Source organism: Dendropsophus ebraccatus, chromosome 7 (assembly GCF_027789765.1).
Source record: "Dendropsophus ebraccatus isolate aDenEbr1 chromosome 7, aDenEbr1.pat, whole genome shotgun sequence".
Lineage (NCBI taxonomy): Eukaryota > Metazoa > Chordata > Amphibia > Anura > Hylidae > Dendropsophus > Dendropsophus ebraccatus.
This window is the reverse complement of record NC_091460.1, coordinates 122,081,882-122,102,107: the sequence shown is the minus strand read 5'-3', so window position 1 is coordinate 122,102,107 and position 20,226 is coordinate 122,081,882. Positions and strand designations below refer to the sequence as shown.

General features: G+C 42.3%; 1 protein-coding gene across 2 annotated transcripts in view; it reads right to left on the bottom strand.

Moving 5' to 3' along the window:
* BMPR1B (bone morphogenetic protein receptor type 1B) overlaps positions 1-20,226 on the bottom strand; it is a 316,599-nt gene that overhangs the window by 274,657 nt on the left and 21,716 nt on the right. For both annotated transcript variants that reach the window (XM_069978340.1, XM_069978342.1), the window contains exon 2: positions 4,389-4,425. The gene's annotated coding sequence lies outside the window, so the exon portion shown is untranslated. The remainder of the gene's footprint in view (positions 1-4,388; positions 4,426-20,226) is intronic.

Here is a 20,226-nt window from a genome sequence, read left to right as displayed (position 1 = left end):
ATGCTCCATTGATTGAAAAGGTGCAGTGTCATAGAGGGGAGGGAATTCCCCTCCAGTGGGGGCGGGCCGGGCCGCCTCCTGTGCTTCAACACGGGCCCGGGACCTGTGGATAGAACGGGGCCGTACACGGGAACCGGACCGCGGTTCTAAAAACTGACCACGGCACTGGCTTCCCCGTGGCAGTGCTGTTTGATCCGTGGGTCAGATTAAAGTCATAATATTTAAGTCATAATACAATGAAAAAATTAACATTTCCAATGGTGTTTGAAAGCTGATTGCCTAATCTTCTATAAGAAGCTGGGATCACTGCACTGTGATAGACAGCACCAGAGAGCACAGAGCTCTCAATGTCCTGCCAACCCTTTCTGTATTTTGTCCTGCTTAGACAAACATGACAACAGGAGCAAAAGCAGTGACACCTAGTGGCCAATGTTATAACTTTCCATTGCGCACAGAAAACATTTGTAAATAAACTAAGGTACAAACCAAGATATATTGATGCTTTTTTTGAGTCAATTGGGTTTCATTAGGTACTAGGCATCTCATAGCTCTAAATGTACCATTTTTATTACTGTATTATATCAACTCAGCGTTAGATTTTACATTAAACTCTTCAGAATATATTTCAACATACCTGTCAGGATCGGGCGATACAGACAGGACAAGACAGTGGGCCCTAGGTCTGAACCCACCCACTGTCACCTGCCTACTTGCCTCAATCGGCCCTAGGCGGCCGTGGACAACCACAAAGACGTTCCCTACACTAATAAAGTGCACACAGAACGAGACGGATGAACAAACATAAAAGAATGGTGAACAAGCCGGGTCAAATCCACACAGGCAGCGCAGTACAAAATCAGCAGGCAGAGGGATCGTCAAATAGTCAGGCAGAAGGTCAGATAACAAGTCGAGCAACACAGAGGGTTCAGGAGAGGGGTTCGCAGGAATAGACAGGGGAGCTGGAACCAGGAGTTAACCTAATTAGCCAGCGCTGTAACTCAGTCTCTGCATTGCTTTTATGCTGACCAAGAGCCCGGTCTGGATCCTCATTGGGCCAGCGCTTTGATCTTCCAGGTACAGACTGGCAGAGAAACCTGTCAATCACAGCAACAACACAGGTGTAAAATCAAGACCAGGAGCTTCTCAGCTTAACTCCTGCATAGCCAGAAGCTGAGAAGCAATCGGATGTGGCACACAAAAGCAAAACACCAGGTCCAGTTCACACAGGCTACTGCAGATTCCTGACAATACCTCTTCTAAACCATACAACGTACCCTAGTCCTTCCATACTCTGATGGGTTAATTTGCATTATTGCATTTAAGTGCCAAAAAAGAAAGCTTTTTTCAATGTAACAGAGTAAATACAATTGCTTCCATAACAAAGCCAAGCACAGCAACCTACGACAGTAGCCATCTTCCTTTTTTTTTTGTAACTTTTTTTTTTACTTTTATCAAAATCTACAACTGCAGCCATCTTCAACAGATCAATTGTGCATAGCCCTCATTACAACAAGCTGAGAAACTATACTCTATACCAGTGCTTCTCAAACTGTGAGGCGGGCCTCACCAGTGAGGCGCCCCCTAGTTGTTGGTAAGGCCCAGCTGAGGAGTCAGTATTCACAAAAGTAACTATAAGCTACACAGTTCTTTCCCTAAATGCAACAATCTCTGGTTAAGGAGCATTATTAACTCATTTTGTGCTTATTTAATGTTATACAGAGGTTAGGAGACAAATGAAGGGTAGACTGAGCAATAGTTTTTATCTTTGCATGGACTTTCATCACAAATGGTGAGGCCCAGCATCTTCTTGGTTAGTCTGGTGAGGCCCAGGCATCATTAAGTCTATTAGGTGAGGCTCCAATAGAAAAAGTTTGAGAAGCACTGCTCTCTACACTCCCCTTTTGAAAATTATGTGTGCAGACATGGTTAAAAAAAGACCTGGGAATATAGTGGCGCTATGCCATCTGCAGACAAACTCAAACATGCTGAGCAGGCTATGAGCTATCTTTCATCCACAGCTGCCCCTAGGTACAGGTCTAGTCTGACACTGATCCAAAGACCTGCCCTGTGATTTCATATATTTCTACATACTGCTCTGCAATAGCAATATGCACTCTACTGCTTTCTCCCTAATTTCACAGCAAATTGTTTTATTCCCATAGTAACAAATATTCAATACACATAGATACAAAAAGTTTCTCTCACATTGCACCATACAGAATGCACCTGTCTAAATGGTCTATTTGTTGCCTTCTATTCTCTGGCGCGTTGCCCAACAGATTAATACAATTATTGTAATAAGCGAAATACATACGGTACAAGCAATTAAACCCATGACTTTGCCTTTTTTTTGCAGCACACAACTCAATTCAATTCCCATTGCTGTGACTAAAGACGCCCATTCTTCTGGAATAAAGATCAATATTTAATCCCTTAATGACGGCTCCAATTTTAATTTTTTAATTTTCCTTTTTTTTTCTCCATTTTCCTTTACAGGTGGCTTATCTTCTGTGGGACCATTTCTCCTTAATTTTGCCAGTAAATGTAAGGCAAAAACTAGAAAAAAATAGGAGTGAAACAGCAAAAACAAAAACCACAATTTTACCCAATTTAATTTCTTTTTGCTTTTATACCATTGTTGTACATAAGGATGTAAAACTAACACAATAAATGTATTCCTTCAGTCATTACTATTACAACAACTTCCAATTTATATAGCTTTATATTTTGTTACCACTTTAAAAAATGAAAAACTGTAAAATAGAGAAAAGAAAAAAAAACACTTTGCATTGCCATATTCTGACCCCTATATTTTTTTCCCCTCTGTTTACCTATTTTATGGAGTTGAGTTAGAGCTTGCATTTTACAAGGTGGTCTGTAGTTTTTATTGGTATCATTTATTGGTTAGATGGAGATTTTTGATCACTTTAATTTTTATGACATGTGAGGTAACAAAAAAAGTTACGGCTTTGGGAAGGAACTGGCAGGAGTGCTTAGGGAGGGTAGTATGCAGGGTGGGAGGGCAGTGATGGAGAGCTGAGGGAAGGCAATGCATTCTGGGAGTTGTAGTATTGATTAACTTCTCGACCATGAAGTACAACCCCGAAGTACAGAACTAAGACCCCCAAAGCAAATGGAATTCAGAACTAGGGCAGATACGTAAGCATTGCTATATGCTTCTGTAACTTTTTTTTTTTTACCTGACTTCTGGCCTCGGATTGTGACTTGGCACTGCATGATTATCTGTGTTGACCATGGTTTTAACTCTGGGATTGCTCATCTTTGATTTTGTCTCTGCCATTGCTCTACTGGCTTTTTGAGCCTTTGTTGTATTTTTTTGCCTTAGTGCTTATACAGTATTTCTGATTTGCCTCTATTCGCGACTGATTTAAGACTTCAATGTTGAGTCTAATAGCTGTGAATTTTCTAGCTAGTTTTAGCAATTTGTATTTCTCTTTGCGCTATGTAGAAAAATAAAAGCAATGGGTCTTAAACCCCGTAGGCTTTGTCCTTAAGGCCCAAAATAGGCTGGTCCTTAAAGGGTATTGGGTACTGCTAAACTCAATGAAAGAAAGTTCAGTTTCTGATAGTGTAGCACATTCATTGACTTCTTTAAGATGTACAACCACATAATATGTAATCCATTATATTAATCACATACATATGAGTTAACAGAATGTTAAAAACATACATTAACATAACATTTACATACATTATTTTCTAATATTACATTCACTTTTTTTATACTCATACTCAGCTATTTTTATAGAATTTCAACAACTACTGGATTACAAAAATAACAAATTAATCTAAGGTGACTTAAAATATACTTGTGTCAGACCAGGAAATTGTGAGCGATAAAGTAAATTTAGGAGATAATCAAAACCTAATTCTAATTCTTAGACTAGACAGTCTAAGGTCTTATTCACACATCAGTAATTCTGTCCAAGATTAAGGACTTGCAACTACAGACAGGATTCAGATGTGTCTCCATCTCCCTCCACAGTTGCCCAGACTTAATGATTGAAATGGATGGATCCCTGCAGCAAATATGTCCCATATTATGGCTTTCCAGGATTACGGGTCTTTCACCAATCCAATCTAAAAATGTACCAGTAACTCACTCTGCTTGAAAATCTGACACATCTACAGAATGTCTAGTCTGAACTACTGTTACTTTTACTGTATGCCAAAAGAAAAGTGCCAAAAAGTGACACATGCTGCAGCTCTGGTGTGTGGAATCGGTAACACAAGACCCTAGAGAATCCACCATGTCTGAATCCACCCCACCCCACCCCCGTACATTCACTTAAAATATATATATTTAGATTATTAAGATATTAAAAACTATCAATTTAGTGCATAATATGTTAACAGTGTCATCTTACCTCTAGGTCTTCATTACAATGTATAGACAAATTCTGTCTGTTAAAGAAAAAAATAAATATATATTAGTACATTGTACATAATTACATTTTCAATAAAAATTAAAGCCTATATTCACTGAATTACCCAGTATTAATGGTATCAGTAATAGTACACAACCCAAAGCCATATGCCACCCGGTATACTGTCTTCTTATTATAATATTATCTGAAGTGTTTCTCACCCATTGTTTTTCAGGAGATCCTCCTCTCTGCACCAATTCAAAACATCTTTAGGTTGCAATGGCAAGAAATGCCAATAGATGGCATCTCAAGGCGGTCATTTAAAGGAAATGTATCACCTACATTTATTTTTATTGATTAATTTCTTTTTTTTTTTTTACTTGTAGTACATTATTTTGGGGGCTGTCATTTTGCCTGTTTAACAGCATTTAGTGACATACTTTACATCAAGCCTCATGGGTACAAATACAACGAACATTTTGAGACCCTATTCTCTGTACTGGACACCATTTGTGAGCATGCTCTGTGGGCTCATTTCACAGGGAAGCGGGGATAAGATGTGGGAAACCCTGTTACTGGTATCACCTGTCACTGTTTTCCTGTTTGTGTTGATAAGAAGGACATTGCTAGGAAATTATCTGTATAGAACAGGAAGTACCAGCTTAAGCCCCTATTACACGGGGCGACTGTGAGGAGCAAACGAGCGTTGTCAGCGCTCATTTGCTTCTTGTTCCCCACTAGCTGCCGCCGCAGAGTACAGGGGGGCCACGATGAGGTGCGGGGGGGGGCTGCCCGGGTGATCGCTAGATCGTCCAGGCAGCCCATAGAGGATAGTGGTGGTCTGCTGCTGCCACTCCTATTCCAGCAGATTGCAGCTATCATTGTCGTTTGTCTTTCAACATGTTGAAAGAAAAGCTACAGCAATAATCAGCCGACATCATTCATGTTAGCCGATCATTGCCTTCTATTACAAGGGACGATTATCGCCCATAATGACCGATATCGGCCGAATATGGCCGATAATCGTTCCGTGTAAGAGGGCCTTTAGTTTTAGGCCGTATGGTGAGTGTGAAAATAGCAATATTTCAGGATTATTTTATAACATAGATAGTAAAATAAAAAAAAATTGGGGAAAAAATCTTGTAGTACTCCTTTGTCAGAAACAATGACACCCCATTGATGTCAATGTAGTATGCAGGCCATGCAGAGGAGTTGACAATGTGAAAAAGGTGGCAAGAACACAGCCTAAGGCTATGTTTCAGATCGCTTCGAAACAAGCTAGGGAAGCATAACTGTACTACGGGTGTATGTTCGCGGTTTGTACGCATCCGGCCGCAAGTCGACCTTTCCCACGCCTGTAGTTTCAGCCGCACATGTACGGCGGCGTACGAGATGCGGCCGGACTCATACGCAGTGTGAACATAGCCTAAGGCTATGTTTGCACATAGTATGTCCGTCACTTTTTTTACAACCAGATCCAGGAGTGGGTTGAAAACACAGAAATTGTGCCAATTTCATCATAATTTTGCCCTGTCAGTTCAAGTTCCAATTTTGGTTAAAAAAAGACTGACGGAAACACTTAAGTGTGAGCCTAAAAAGTATTTGTGCTAATAAACAATAAAAATAGAACTATAAACCCACGCTTAGCGTTATCAAATAAAAAAAATATAACAATCTATACAAAAGAAAAAAACTAAACCAGGTGTTACAGACAATAAGTCCTTATAATTTTGATATATAAGCACCACTGTGTGTATTTTAGATTTACAAGTCCATTAGTGGAGAAGGCTATCAATCTCAAATAAATTATTGAATAGCAAGTGTATTTGACAGCATTTTTTTTGTATTATTCAAAAATCCACTTACAGCAATTTATCAAATATGTTGCACAATTGAACACTATTGTTAAGACACGAAACAGGAAGAGAAAACTTTGATAGTTTTCTGAGTCATATACAACACCTTTTCTTCATATCTTCTGTCTCTTTTAAAGTCTGCCAGAATTCCATTGTACTGTTTGACTTGACTAACTAATTTACTTCTAAGTGAGTGATAAGAATAAGTGTAGATATCTTAAACTACAAAGAAGCAAAGCGTCCATGATTATGAAGGACTAATCACTATGGTTATATTATACCGAGAGGTCTGTCTACTTTCACAAGGAATGTACAATACTGCCTCCAGTATACCTGTTGGTTCAAAAGATTATTAAAAACCCGCCTGGTGTGGTCAGATTAAGGGCCCTATTCCACAGTAACGATAATTGGCCGGATCGGCTCCATTTGGCCCGATTCGGACGATTATCGTTCGGTGAAATAGAAAGAACGATCAGCCGATGATAAAATCATCGCTTCCCCACCGCGCATCGCTACGGTTGAATAGCGGTGCGAGGCGGGCGACTGACGATTTGACAGCAGCAGCATCATCATACATTACCTGTCCAGGCTTCTCCGCGCTGTCTTCATCCCAGGGTCCCACACTCTCTATCTTCTGAATGACCGGCCATTCAGAAGATAGAGCGCGCGGGACCCTGGGATGAAGACAGCGCGGAGAAGACCTGCAGGTAATGTATTACTGCTGCTGCAAGGACATCGGTAACGATGTCCTTGCAGCCCTCGCTCAACAATCATCGGGCCGTGGAATAGGCCCAGTAAACGAGTGGCGATCTAGCAGATCACCGCTCGTTTACATCGTTGATCGGGCCCTCCTCGGCCCGTGGAATAGGACCCTAACCCTTCAGTGTGGTGAAAATGTGATTTTAGTTCTCTTACTACTTGCACTAAGCCCCTAAGGGCCCTATTCCATCGGACGATTATCGTTCAGATTATCGTTAAATCGTTCCAATCTAAACGATAATCATTCGGTTGAAATGCAGTTAACGATTAACGACTAAACGAAAAATCGTTGATCGCTTTATAAGACCTGGACCTATTTTTATCGTTGCTCGTTCGCAAAACGTTAGCAAATCGTTCACATTGAATAAGACATCGTTCGGTCATTCGCAGTAGATACGAACGCATTTGCGAAGAAATAGCGAAGAAAAAACGATCGCAAACACGATCATAAGTAACGATTATCATTCCATGGAAATGAGTGAATGTTTTCAGGTCTTTCGCAATAGCGGTCGTTTGAGATCGTTAATTGATTATGCAAACGATGGAATAGGGCCCTAAGAGTCCCCTTCATGGTGCACATCTACTTCAGGTGGTGGGACTAGAGCTAGGCTGTTTGACAGTAGTGCACATACATGGGCTACTTTCTTTACTTTTCTGGCCAACCTCAAGAAGGTCTAGGTGGTCAAGACAGATGGTTTAACATCCCCATGTGGGGGGTCAGCACAGTCTCTGTGTTGGAGAGGGCCTCTAAAGTCTATTAAGTTGGAAAACTACGGCAGAAGAGGCTGAGAGATCAACACTGGCCAATGCAGAAGAGAGATGTTGTACAAGTCCAGAACCTGCAGAAAAGCTGGTAGGTCAGGAGAGCATAACGTGTAAGTGCGCCCATCTTTGAGAAAGAAAAATGAATACCTAAGCTTTACATAATGGCCCGTAACTTAGGGCCCTATTACACTGGACGATTATCGTGCGAAAAATCGTTAAATCGTTCTGTGTAATTGCAGGCAACGATCGAAAAATCGTTCGTATGTCGTTGATCGTTGAACCTAAAATTATCGTTAGCTAATTGTTCGCTGTAATTCCACGTTTGTTCGCTCAAGTTCCGCATTTTTTCACTAATCCTTCAGTGTAATAGCACATTGCCCATTGTTTTTCTGGGATCAGAAGGAATAAACGATCATAGTAACGATCATAATAACGATCATAGTAACGATCGTAACTAACGATTATCGTTCTGTGTAATATGGTGAATGATTTCAGGTTAACGATAAAAAATCTTGTTTGCGATTGTTAATCGTTAGTCGTTAATCGTTAAAAATCGCTCAGTGTAATAGGACCCTTAGGCTTTCCGAGATGGGTTTGAGAGCCAACCGCTGGGCCAGTGTGATGACAGAGGTCTGGAAACAAGTAGATTTTAGTGTCTATATAGGTGTGCAGAACTTTCTCCTTTGTTGTATAGAAATGATGAAGCAGATCATATGTGAGCACAGTCACCTTGGACCTTGGGGTTCAGTTCCGTGTCGGTGTCAGCTTAGTGGCCTGTTGGAGGAGATTTGTGGGTGGCCATTTTTTGAAGCCTGAAGCTGCAGCAGGGCCCTAAGATCAGAGCTCTGAGAGAGCAATTTTGCAGAAGTAGAGCCAGTCTAGGACATCTTTATTCTAGTGCAGCAGATGACAGATGAGCGAGAAGGAAGAACTGACTTTGGGCACAGACTAGGAAGGAAGCAAGGACCAAGCAACAGCTTCTTCGGTGAAGCAGAATCCAATCAGTCAGCAGTCGTCGGCAGCTTAGCATCAGTCCAAGGTGGTTGAGAGCAGATAAAAGTATGCCTCTATATCCATCTGAGGGCAATACAGGGCAAGTGGGGGCTTCCCCTAATTTTCCTTAACTTCTGTTAAGGTGCGTTTACACGTAACGAATATCGTGCAAATTTGCGCGATAACGATCGAATTCGAACGATGCTCGTACGAGTAAACGCAGCGAATGATCAAACGACGAACGAGAAATCATTCCTTTTTTTATCTTTCAACATGTTCTTAAATCGTTGTTCGTCGTTCTCAAAAAATTCACAGATCGTTCCATGTAAACAGTCGTTCGCCGATTTAACCAATGTGATCGCAAAACGATCGCAAAGCAAATTTTCCGTACGATATATCGTACCGTCTAAACGCTGATCGTTATGAAAAAAATTGCTACTCCGACATCGTTAATCGTACGATCGGGCCAATTATCATTTCGTGTAAACGCACCTTCAGTTTACCCCATGGTTGTGCCCTGTGAAGATAAAAAACTGCAGTAGGCCTGGCGTTCCGGGCACACATAGTTTAGCCATTTCTAGTCATGCAGCCCATGAAATAATTTTCAGCAGTTTTAACAGGTGTAACATTTAGAAAAAAAACAGGTGTTTCACCTGGTAAAACTCTATGTCAAAAACTGCACCAGAAAACGGTGGCAATACATGAAAAAATTATGACTTTTCAAAAGTGTTCCTTTCCTTTTTCTTTATGCAATTAAAATACAAGAGCACCCGTCCCATGAGAACCCAACCTTAATCTTTTTCTATTCGTTACGAAGGTTTGCGAGTATTTACCTATCGATAATAAAGCAGCACATGCTGTATATCACTTTAATTCAACTGTCTGTTACATTTACCATAATTATGGCATATTCCAGTTTAACAGGCTACAGCATAAAGAATAAAATATAAAAACAAGTTTTATATCTATGGACGCAGAGCCAAAATAAACTGCACATAATTGTATTGGTACACGAGAGCGATAATAGATTAAATGGATTCTAAACTCATCACACCATGAAATAGCCTTTTCTGCCTCCACACCTTGCTATTCAACAAACAGATTTACTTGTATACTGTGCTAATGCTAAGATAAGAATGTGCCGTGCTAAGAAAGCTTCTGATTGCAACAGCCAAACAGGCCCTTTATTTGCTTTGTATTGTGAGATTTTTTTTTTTCACTGACCATGGAATTTTAATTTCAGGTAATATTTACCCCTCTGAAGTAATTGTTGATTTTGCAGGATAAAGATTATATCTTGAATTGCAGAAAATCAACCATGTATATTGGGTGTCATCTTTTTCATGTCAACATGTAGAGACAACCCTTGTCCAACTGTAAGGAATTACCTGCAGATGAGACTATGAGTAAATGGATAACTATATCTTGTTGTACCCTGTTATGTCAACAGAACTGTAGTCGCGTTAATTTTATTGTTTCATTTAGGGCTTTTGCACACGTAGAAGGGGATTTAGTAAAGCTCTATGTCTATGTTTTGGCATAGACAAGTTGCAAATTTTTGCGGAAGTCCTCAGACTGCACAAGCACTTGCACATTTTTGCCTTTTTATGCCAGCCTTTACAGAAAGGGTGCGTGGCCAATAACGCACAGAAAATGAACTAAGTAGAGATAAGCATACCGTGTTCGAGTTCGATTCCATCCGAACCCGAACGATCAGCATTTGATTAGCGGGGGCTGCTGAAGTTGGATAAAGCTCTAAGGTTGTCTGGAAAACATGGATACAGCCAATGACTATATCCATGTTTTCCACATAGCCTTAGGGCTTTATCCAACTTCAGCAGCCACCGCTAATCAAATGCCGAAAGTTCGGGTTCGGATGGACTTGAGCATGCTAGAGGTTCGCTCATCTCTAGTACTAAGGGTAAATCCACACAAACAGATCCACAGCGGATTTTACCATGCAAATTCGCAGCGAAATCCGCTGCGGATCCTATGCTGATGACTTTCAATGAGAATACATACTCGAAGCGGGATTTTAATCCCGATGGGAGTATGTAAGTGACATCACCATTAACCCCCCGCCGGACGGAGCATACATTACCTGCTCCGGTTTGCTTCGGGGGCTCCTGGCATCCGGAAACAAGCCAGAGTGCGGAGCAGGTAATGTATGCTCCGGCCGGTGGGGGGTTAATGGCGCTGTCACTTACATACTCCCAGCGGGATGTAAATCCCGCTGCGAGTATGTATTCCCATTGAGAGTCAACGGCATAGGATCCACAGTGGATTTCGCTGCGAATTCGTCCGTGTGAATTTACCCTAAAAGTAAACTTGAAAACAGCTGCAAACTAAAATGTTGTTCCAATAATATGCCAGATTTATTTAAAGGCATGTTTTAATACATCGGGCAAATCTGACACCAGCAGGCTTTTACGTAAGATCCGAATGGAAATTTTAAGCTTTTTTTTAATGGGCAGTAACAAGATGATAGATGATTGTTCAACATCTTTTTTACCGGCCCAAAAGTGTTTACTGCATTACTCTTCTTTTGCTGTGTATTTCAAATGTAAATTAATCTCATAGCACTGCCCAATATTTTGCACTGTTCATTAGTTGCCTATGTGCTTTGCATACTCTATATCATAAAAATCAAAGTCTGTCTGTCTGTCTGTCCTTCTGTCTGTCTGTCTGTCTGTCCTCTATAGACTTCCAAACGCCTGAACCGTTTGACCCCAAATTTGGCACACAGATACATTGGGTGCCCGGGAAGGTTATTGCGAAGGTCCCGTCCCCGCCAGATGTACAGGAGGGGAGGGGGAGGGGGAAGAGCGGCGCCCCATAGAGAGGAATGGGAAAATCTCCTCACTGCAAACACAGGTGATATAATTAGCTGCAGCAGACACGGCAGTTGGAGCCTTAACAACCAATAGGATTACTGCTTTCATTTTCACAGGGAGCAATGGTTGCTAGGGAAGCTGCCTCACAACATCCACAGTAATAACTGGTAGAACCCCTACTCCATCTATACAGTACATGTATATACAGGGCCCCCTACTCCATCTATACAGTACATTTATATACAGGACCCCCTACTCCATCTATACAGTACATGTATATACAGGACCCCCTACTCCATCTATACAGTACATGTATATACAGGACCCCCTACACCATCTATACAGTACATGTATATACAGGGCCCCCTACTCCATCTATACAGTACATGTACAGTATATACAGGACCCCCTACTCCATCTATACAGTACATGTATATACAGGACCCCCTACTCCATCTATACAGTACATGTATATACAGGACCCCCTACTCCATCTATACAGTACATGTATATACAGGACCCCCTACTCCATCTATACAGTACATGTATACAGGACCCCCTACTCCATCTATACAGTACATGTATATACAGGGCCCCCTACTCCATCCATACAGTACATGTATATACAGGACCCCCTACTCCATCTATACAGTACATGTATATACAGGGCCCCCTACTCCATCTATACTGTACATGTATATACAGGGCCCCCTACTCCATCTATACTGTACATGTATATACAGGGCCCCCTACTCCATCCATACAGTACATATATATACAGGACCCCCTACTCCATCCATACAGTACATGTATATACAGGACCCCCTACTCCATCTATACAGTACATGTATATACAGGGCACAACAGGTATACCAAACTGTGACTGGGTAACACTGCTACACCAGACCTGACCAATACCGCCATACTGTGCTGGATAACACTGTCATACCAGACCTGACCAATACCGCCATACTGTGCTGGATAACACTGCCGGACCTGACCAATACCGCCATACTGTGACTGGATAACACCTCCATACCAGACCTGACCAATACCGCCATACCGTGCTGGATAACACTGTCATACCAGACCTGACCAATACCGCCATACTGTGACTGGATAACACCTCCATACCAGACCTGACCAATACCGCCATACTGTGACTGGATAACACCTCCATACCAGACCTGACCAATACCGCCATAGTGTGACTGGATAACACTGCCATACCACACCTGACCAATACCGCCATACTGTGACTGGATAACACTGTCATACCAGACCTGACCAATACGGCCATACTGTGACTGGATAACACTGCCAGACCTGACCAATACCGCCATACTGTGACTGGATAACACCTCCATACCAGACCTGACCAATACCGCCATACTGTGACTGGATAACACCTCCATACCAGAACTGACCAATACCGCCATACTGTGACTGGGTAACACCGCCACACCAGACCTGACCAATACCGCCATACTGTGACTGGATAACACTGCCACACCAGACCTGACCAATACCGCCATACTGTGACTGAATAACACTACCACACCAGACCTGACCAATACCGCCATACTGTGACTGGATAACACTGTCATACCAGACCTGACCAATACCGCCATACTGTGACTGGATAACACTGCCATACCAGACCTGACCAATACCGCCATACTGTGCTGGATAACACTTTCATACCAGACCTGACCAATACCGCCATACTGTGACTGGATAACACTGCCAGACCTGACCAATACCGGCAAACTGTGACTGGGTAACACCGCCACACCAGACCTGACCAATACCGCCATACTGTGACTGGATAACACCATCATATCAGACCTGACCAATACTGCCATACTGTGACTGGATAACACCGCTATACCAGACCTGACCAATACCACCATACCGTGACTGGATAACACCGCCATACCAGACATGACCAATACCGACACACTGTGACTGAATAACACTGCCATACGGGTAAATACAACCCTGCAGGTATACAGGACACTACAGGTATACAGGACCCCAAAACTATACACTACAGGTGCACGGGACCTCCACAAAACTATATACTACAGGTATACAGGACCCCAAACTTTACACTACAGGTATACAGGACCCCAAAACTATATACTACAGGTATACAGGACCTCCACCAACTATATACTTCAGGTATACAGGACCTCCACCAACTATATACTACAGGTATACAGGACCCCAAACTATACACTACAGGTATACAGGACCCCAAAACTACACACTACAGGTATACAGGAACTCCACCAACTATATACTACAGGTATATAGGACCCCAAACTATACACTACAGGTATACAGGACCTCAAAACCATACACTACAGGTATACAGGACCTACACCAACTCTATAATACAGGTATACAGCACCTTCACCAACTCTGTACTAGAAGTATACAGGACCCCAAACATACTACAGGTATACAGGAACTCCACCAGCTATATACTATAGTTATACAGGACCCTCAAACTATTTACTACAGGTATACAGGACCCCGGAACTATATACTACAGGTATACAAGACCTCCACCAATTATACACTACAGGTATCCAGGACCCTCAAACTATAAACTACAGGTATACAAGACCTCCACCAACTATACATTACAGGTATACAGCACCAACTATATACTACAGGTATACAGGACCCCCGAACTATACAGTACAGGTATACAGGACCTTCACCAACTGTACACTGCAGGTATACAGGACCTCCCTCAACTATACACTATAGGTATACAGCCCCCCCAACTATACACTACAGATATGCGAGACCCCTAAAAACTATACATTGTGGGTATACAGAACCCCTCCAACTATGCACTACAGGTATACACTAATTCCACTGATTAACTCAGATGAAACAATACCTTTAGCTTGGCCTCCTGGGCACCTTAGAACAAATCTAATTAACACACTGACACTTTATACCCGGGCAGCGCCGGGTACATTTTCTAGTATTAATATATAATTGATTTATGAAGCTATCCATGTACCCATGTTTTCCCCGGACTCCATAGGGCTGCAACCAACTTATTCAGCCACTGGCATAAAAAATGCTACACAATGACTTGAGCGTTCTCGAGTTGCGCTCATCTGTATTAAAAAGTAAAGTCTTTTCATGGCTTATTTATGTGTTTACTGCTGTCATTTTCGAACAGATCCCATGCACAAATGTTTGAACAGAATGTGAATTAAAAAAAAACAACTCTTTTTTTAGTAGAAGTCTGGCCAAAACATACTTTGCAAGTAGGGAGCGTAGGAACATAATAAAGAATCAATACTTACCCATCCCCTTGCCCCCACAGCACATCACCACAGGTTCATTGACGGTCACTAGTCTACAGGTTCCTGTGTCGTCGTGACCCTCTTAGCCAGTCAGTGACTGCAGTGTTGTCCCACCCTAGTCACTGACTGGCTGAGCTGACTTTTCTGAGCTGGGTCGTGATGCCACAAAACCAGGATCTGCAGGAGGCCAGCAGAGGTCAGGGAACAGTGATACAGAGCTGTGGGGGCACAGTGATGGGTAAGTAATGATTCTTTAATATGTTCCCAGACCCCTGTGCTCACACTTGTTTTTTTTTGTTTTGGCCGGACTTCTACTTTAATCCTTTAACATGTTCTGATAAATTGATATTTAGCTGTTTTTAGATATTTTGTTTTTCCTGAGTGATATGATTTACTTGTATTGTACATTTTTAGTAAGTGACCTGTCAAAGCGGTTTCGGAGTTCTGTAGATTAAATTCATCATATACTACTCTATTACATAGGAGATTAGGAAACACATGGCAAACATTTTTCCCGAGAACAAACACTCTTGTTGGTTCAATGGTGATATGACTTTATCAGGCTCTATAATTTCAGTTGTATGTAAATACTAGCAAAGGTCATTTGTTGGAGAGAATTTTCTCCTTTAATCTTTGAGGTCTGTCGTTTCACATGTTATGCCATTACCATGTTCTACGCTGGCTGTCCAGTGATTGTGCTATTTAATCATTGCCAAAGCTAGCACTGAAAGTACAAAAACTATTGAATCTAAATAATAGGATTACGGCCATTGCAATCATAGAGAATAAAAGGGAATCTCTGCCAATTACTCTTTGAAAAGGAAAGGTAATCACTCATTCAAGTGAGTCAACAAGGTTAGAAAAGTAACAACACTTCTGTTTAAGCCTGTGTGGTTGGAGATAAATTCAAGGAGATTGAGCCTGCATAACAACACAGAAAACATCTCAACACTTCATAAAGCACATTAAACAACTGCAAATAAAAGATCTTAAGTAAAGAACTCCTTGTATTGACCCTGGTGCAAAGTCTAGAGGATACATACACAAATGTACACATTTCCTTTATAAAATATAACATTAAATATTCCTAAATTCCTAAAAAATCGTCCAAACCAAAATATTAGCCATAAGAACAAAAATATTTGCAAAAATTTCAATAATTTATTTGCATTTTTATTTTACATTTCTAATGACATATGAAACATATAAATGAGACATATAAATACATATGAAAAACTAGAGATGAGCGAAGCAGACAAATTTTCGGTCAAACTTCATTTCATTAAAACAGCCGAAACTATAGTAGCCACAATACTGGGACTATTACACAAAGGCGAATTTGTTGAAGCATGTTGTTGTAAAATTATCAAAAATCGGAAAATCACAATTTAAAAAGCAGTCAGCCAGTCAATCATCCACTTTGCCCATCCCTCTGTCCCTATATCGCTCTGTTAGTCTCTCCTTGCTCTGCTTTAACTTCCTGCTGCCATCCTGCTCTCTCCTCCACACACAGCCGACTGGCCACCTCCGTTACCGAACCGCCTTATATAGAGGGGGTGGTGCTGACATCACAGAGAGGCCTGCAGCTGATTGGACGGGTGCAAGGAATTATGGCTTGTTTCTTTAGAACCTGAACAACAGTATTATTATAGAATAAGTGCAGTTCCCTTAAAAAACGTGTCACTTATTCATTCACGCTCTCCTTTGTTTAATATATTTCCTTCACAGATTGTCAGGGCCCCTTGGAACAAAGACACACAGGACAAGTTGGCCCTATGGCTAAGACCCCCCACGCTGTCCGTACCTACTTGCAGAGCAGGCCCTAAACGACCGTCCGCAACTGGGCGGCGTTCCCTACGCTGCAGTAAGTGCGAATACAGACAAGACATAGTACAGACGAACGAGGTACAATGACAAAGCAAAGTCACACAGAAGGACAGGACCAATAAGGCAGACCAAACAAAAGGAGGACGAAAGCCAGAGACGCAACAAGGTAACGGTGGAGCCAAAGCCAGAGATACAACAAGGTAACGGTGGAGCCAAAGCCAGAAATACAACAAGGTAATGGTGAAGCCAAAGCCAGAGAACGTAGCAAGATAAACTGGGGACTGCACAAGGAACGCTAAGGACAAGCAAGGCACACTGAGGACTAAAGGAGAACACTGAACCAAAAGACAAAGAAGGGAATAAACAAGCAAAGGGATCAGGAACTAGGAATACAGACAATCTGAGGAAAGGCAGGATCTAGCAGACAGACAAGCTGAACAACGCTATCAAGAGCCCAGACTGAAGGGAGGGAGAAGCTTAAAAGGGAGCAGAAGTCCCGGACTCCAAGCAGATAGGCTGAGCAGGAGAAACACACAAGAAATCACAGAAAGCTAGAGGTGAGGAGACCTGTCAATCACAACATAGCAGACACAATCAGTGACCAGACCACAGCAAGGAAAGTGCAGGGAGAATTAAGAAAACAAGGACTGGATCACAAAAGACATAAGCAATGAACATAAGAAAACCAGGCACGGACTTAATGCCAAAAGCGCAGTCTTTGACGCACAGGTCGAATCTTTGCAACAGAGTGTGGTACTGATGCCTTTTCAGGCGCGATCATGACACAGATACTACATAGTAAAATAAAGCTGGCCATACATTGATTTTTGTGGGGTTAGGGGGCATTCACACGTTCCATGATTACAGTCCGTGCACGGGCTATGTGCTACAGACTGAAATCATGGAACTGCGTGCATCATGATTCATTATGTTGCCGGGAGCTCTGAATCAGTATTGAAGATTAAAGGGAACCTGTCACCCCCCGTGCCGGGGTGACAGGCTCCCGACCCCCCGTTAGAGACCCCTATACTTACCTCATCCCGCCGGGTCCCGCTTCTGGATTCGGTCGGGTCCCGGAGATCTCAGCCGCTGCAGCCCGGCGCGCGCGCTGACAGATGAGTCCAACGCTCATAGAGAATGACGGAGCGCTGGACTCTCCTGTCATTCTCTATGGGTGTTGGACTCATCTCTCAGCGCGCGCGCCGGGCTGCAGCGGCTGAGATCTCCGGGACCCGACCGAATCCAGAAGCGGGACCCGGCGGGATGAGGTAAGTATAGGGGTCTCTAACGGGGGGTCGGGAACCTGTCACCCCGGTACGGGGGGTGACAGGTTCCCTTTAAAAATGATTCAGCAACGTAATGAATCGTCCATATATACAGACCATGCACAGAAGGCATGAATGCTTCCTAACTTGATTGTATGTGTAAATTTGCCATTCTGACACCTGAAGCAGGTATCTGGGGAAATAAGTTATCATGCATGGTGATATGGGTTTGCTGTGATGGAAAATCACAGACGACCCTTTTGTTCTCGTTGTAGCTTACAACTCCTCATAGAGAACACAGGAATGCTCGGCCATGCTGAACATTTCCTGGGTAGGATGAACAGCAGATGGGAGACATAACTGACGGCCAAACAATTGATAGGCTTTCATTTATTGAAGGGCTTTAAGCTGGTCACACATACTAGACATGCATTGTCTGAATCAGCTAACCATCTAATATCTAAGGAGGCATTCCAACTCTCTCCCCTACAGCAGATCAAGAATGCTTAATTTCATCTATACCCCCTTTTGTTCTTGGGGAGATAAGCTGCCACAAATGAAGAATAGTTTTCAATCTGAAAGACCACCCCCTATAAAACAGCATCATCAATGTCAAATGGGATCCCTGAGGTGGCAACACCCTGAAATTGCACACCCATGCCTAATAGTTGTTGTGGCCACAACTGTCCAAGGTTGATCAGACCTATAGTGTCCTTCACTGTAGTACGCAAAGTATGACCCTGTGTGGAGCTTTGCACACACGTGCCAAAAGAGTATGGCAGTGGCTTTTCCCAATTCAGAACACATGCTGAGTTGAGCGTTTATACTGTATGTATGGGCAGTCAGGACAGGTCCAGAAATAAACACTGAGACACACATGAATGTTGTTAGGTTATAGACCTATAGCTATATGTATTAAGCCCCTATTACACAGAGCGATGACAGGGAGCAAGTGAGCGATGACCTGTCAGTTAAGAGCTTGCTTGCTTGCTCCTCGTTCCTCGCTCACTGCCAGCGCTATATACAGGTAAGTGGGGGCAGCAGGCGGGGGAGATAGCGGGGAGCTGCCCATAAGAAGTAGCGGTAGTCTGGTGCCGCCGCTCTTATTACGCGGGACGACGTCAGCAGATCATTGGTATTGTTGCTGTTCTAACATGTTGAAAGACAATGATCAGCCGACACTGTGCATTACACAAAGCGATTGGCGGCCGTAACGGCTGATATCGGCCAATAATCACTTCGTGGAATAGGGCCTTTTGCGAGATAGGGAGCAGACATCATTGTAAGCATGATTCATAGTTAACATTTTATGTTATAATATTCACAGGGAGGATTTCAGACTCCACGATTAGTAATTTATGGAAACACTCTGCTTTTTAGGCAGCATCCAAATAAATGGTTGACAAGCAGCAATAGTGACACAGGGTCACCCTGCTTGACTAATTTGCAGCCTCCTAAATCGGATCTATTGGTGGTAGGGAGCTTTTTTTACTTTTCTTTTTAAGCAAGTCAGAAAGGAAGCTGTCAGCCAATTATACTTTGTATTTTTAAAGTTAGAAACCTGTATAATAGGGAAAGTAATTACTGTCATTATCATAAATTATTTTCTTACCATCACATTTTCACATCCTGTTATTTAGCTAAAGAATACAAGGCGGAGGGATGTTTCTGATTTATGAAACAAATGGCATGGGCGTTTTAAGAGCAAACCTATTCTGCTAAGGACCTCTAACTATCATACAGTAAATATGGAATACAGTTTAAGTTAAGGTCTACCTTTGACCATTTTGATCTACATCTGACCGCTGCTAAGACTGATGAAGGGGCAGCTCCTGTGCTTCCACCACCTCTGTACCTTGAAAAAGAATTTCTATCCCTTGCACCATACTTATAGTATATGTGATAAAAAAAAACAAGTTTGCAATTTACATTCACTATTTTTTTTAGTTATCATGGAGAACACAGCACTTCATGTTTTCGGACTCTTTTTTTTTTCTCAAAACACAGGAAACAGGAAGTCCGGTGTATCCCAGGCCATCTGAGCGCTCACAGACAGAAGGCAGCCATGTGACTGATGGACACACTGAGCCGTTACTCTCTGTACTGGCCAGAGTTCATGTGTTTGGTCTGTATTTTTCAACCAGCACAAGTGTAAAATCTGCCTTCAGGAGACTTGACCTGGATTTCTGGTAAGTTCAGCTTTG